The following is a 3,635-nucleotide window of genomic DNA, read 5'->3' on the forward strand; positions in this document are numbered from 1 at the left end:
TTGCAACATACTTCTTGTAAGATACATGGTTAATTACATATCTAAGAAATGATGGAATAGAAAATGATGAATGTGTCGATACTAAATCTCTGATAATCATGAGAAGCTATAACTGAGCCATTGAAACTGAAGAAAACAAACCAACACAAATTAATGGACTCTAGTTACAGAAAGTGCTGTATGCTTTAGTAAGATGTTGCCAAAAACCTTTCCACAATTTCTTCTTTTAGGAAGTGTGAAGGCTGGGCCAGCAAATAACAGGCAGACAATCTGACTATTAACATAAATTGAAATATTATATTGCAAGTTTTACCGTTTCTACTTGAAGCAATTGAAGCCTGAATGAATCAGTAGTACAAACATTCAGAAAGAGCAAGAAATTAAGAATAGGCAAGGAATAAAGGGAAAGTAAAATCTTCTAGTGTAAAAAAAAATCTCTTTGCTGAAATTTTAAGTGTTACAGAATTTTTGTCTTGTGTAGTCAAGCAGTAATAATAGGGGATGCATTTATTGTTAGAGTCCAATTTAAAACCCTGCACCTGAAACATCAGTAAAATCTGATTTCCTTGAGAAAAGAGGGACAATATACTACTAAAAGTTAAATACTTTATTAAGTTGCTGTATCAAAGACTAATATTCCCATTATATTCTCTTCATCTGTGTCAAATCAAAGCTGAAGCAAAAACAAATGGTAGAAGTTTTTTTGTTTTATTTTACTTTAATGCCACTTGTGTTGGTAGTAAGTAGTGTGGTCATCACAGCCTTTCAGAAGGTTCTTACCACTTCCTTGCTGAAGTCCAGAACACCTATTTCATGCACCAGAGCTTGGATGATATTTACCAAAATCTACAACATCAACCAATTATTCACATTTTTACAGCAAGTATCTCACAAAAATAAGGTTACGCTGTAATGTTCTGTATGCTTTTCATTTTTTAGCAGAAATTATGTTTTCCATTTGGACATTGTCATCTCATTTTTTCCCCTCAGCCCCTATCAAATTAAGATTGTTTTTTTTCAATACAGTAGCATTAATATGTGTATCTATATATGTGTGTGCATATATATATATGTAGCTTTAAAATAACTGGGTTTGTGTGAATCTGAATCAAAACAAGATCTAGCTCTACAGTTCATTTTGTATTTCAGTAGCATCTTTCATGTCTTTAAAGAAGTCTTGTACTGAGAAAGGAAAAACAGATTAAGATTTTCAAGGTCTTTCTGTTGATTCCTTTTGTCATATTTCTTTTTTCCCGTAAAATGAATATAGATAGATCCAGTACAGAGTAGAGGGGAAACTTGTGCTTCACATAACAGGCAGGTCTTCAGACTTTGTTTCTGGATTGTTTTTTGTTTATTATACAAGAATATAGGGCAGGCTCTGAAATTAAATATTTATGTCATACATACAGTTTTATCCTATTTTTGTTTTCTGAGATTGGTAATAAGCCAAGTGTTTTAGTGACTGAAGGGTATTTTAGTGCCTTATCATCATTACCCCCGAGCCAGCGATTCTTTACCTACCAGTAAACTTCTGTAGTCAGCAGAAACACATAGTAAATGAGATTCAGTAGATGCTCGAGTCCATCTGTGGATGTTAATGGCCACTGAATGCAGGACTTGTCAGCATTGAGCTGGAGTCCTGGGACATGGTAGGGGTTCTCCAGCCACCAGCTGTACCTTCCATTCAGCTTCATGGTGTCATCCTTGGATGGATTTTCTTCTTCTGGAAAGCTCCATACGTTGTGCCATTAAGTTCAACTAGAGGATGTGCTCAGATGAGGGGAAAAAACACCACGAAGCAAAAAGAGATTCTTACGTCAAGATTTGTTCTGGTTTTCCCATGCTTATGTTATTTAACAAGCCACTCCATGTTCCTCTGTAAGGTACTTCTTAATGCTTGAGAGGCCAGTTGATGTAATTTTGGTTTTTTGACAAGTAGATACGTCTTACTTGAAAACTGTGTTAACATTTTCAGATTTTAATTTCATTTTTATGTTCTTTAAGGTAAGAAATATTATAATAGCATCATCTTCTTGATTGCTAGACAGACAAATGTGTTGATTTCTAGTGATAATCACACAACTGCGTGCCCAGTTGCAGCGTTAATTCAGAATGGACTTGATGTAGAGTACCTCTTCTCCCCCTTTCAGGAGGTGGGATATTTGTTAAATTAATCAGGTGGGAAGAGACAACAGATTGAATAATTTCAAATAGTAGAGTAAAGGTATAAAGTCAAGTGGAGAAGGAAAGCGAGGTCTGTGAGACCAAGCAGCAAGTACAGGATGGAGAAATCAGAAATGGCATTTGGAGATAAATCAGTAGGACAAATTAATTAAGACAATGAACTGGAAGAAATTTCATTTACCTGAGAGCCTAAAAAGAAAAGAAAACAAAAAATAAAATGTAATCATATTGTGTGCTTACTTGCTTCTTCTTCTTCAGATGATATTATCATATACATGAATATGTTTCACGAAAAAAGAAGTATTATGGAATCCCCAAATAAAAAAGGCTTTTGTGTTTTAATTATGCCTTTTTCCTTGAGGTGTCAAGTTAGTTCTCAAGAACTGCAGTGTATTCCAGAAACTAGAAGGAGCATAAAGTGACTTGCAAAGCCAAATTAACCAATATCTCTTAAAACTTGTGGGGTGTTATCAAGGATTTGGGAGGTGGCAGTGTTTCACCCTGTCCCAGGACCTTTCATACAGTGCTAACTTAGGCCAGACATAGACAGGGGCTCCATTTTACCCCTCAACCACACAGCACAGTTTAGAATAGAAAATTCAAATTTTGGAGACAAGTTTCACATTCACAGTAATACTGGCTAAATGCAAGCTATATGTTCTCCTTTCTTATTCAACTAAGTTTTCGAAATAATGTTTAATCTCTTCTTCAGCAAGTTTGATTTCCTGATCCTTGCAGCCATGAACAAAAGCTAAAGCTTTGAAAGAACAGAGCTACTAGGAAAAATTTAAATTACCTATCCTGATATTTTCAAACTGCTAATTCTTCTAATTTGTGCACTGTGAATGCATGTTCCATTCTGTATTTTTTTTTTATGCTTCTCACTCTGTACTTGTAATTTCATACATAAAGATGAATCTGCAGCACTTTGTCAGAGGAAATTATCCACCAACAAAAGCAGTAGCTGTATTTTCAACACAGAATCAACAAGCATGCAGAACCACATTTCAACTGCAATACTCCATTACAAACACAGTTTCCCACTTAAGCTTGAACAGAGGAATTCCTTTCCTCAGCTACTCCAGCTGGCTCTCAGATCAGCCTCTGAAAAGTCTTTCCTTACCATTACAGAAGCAATCTCATGTTGAGTAGGCACAAACCAGAGCTGAGATAACAATTTGATCTCATATTTAAAAAAAAACAAAACCCAAAACACTTTGAAAGACCACCTTTGTCAAATAGTTTCTGACTTTCTGAATGTGAGTGGCCTGCCTTTTTCCTCAGCAACCCAATGGTTTATCTCCTGGAATTCTTTTGATGTTCCAGGTCAGCTTGGCCTTCTGCTGTCTCCTCAAAATCAGGGCCATTAGCCAAGTCAGAGACCTGTACTACACTAGATAGATGGAGATCTGAGCAGCATTCAGACTGCTTTTTTGAAAGGTGCTTAT

Source organism: Heliangelus exortis, chromosome 1 (assembly GCF_036169615.1).
Source record: "Heliangelus exortis chromosome 1, bHelExo1.hap1, whole genome shotgun sequence".
Classification (NCBI taxonomy): domain Eukaryota; kingdom Metazoa; phylum Chordata; class Aves; order Apodiformes; family Trochilidae; genus Heliangelus; species Heliangelus exortis.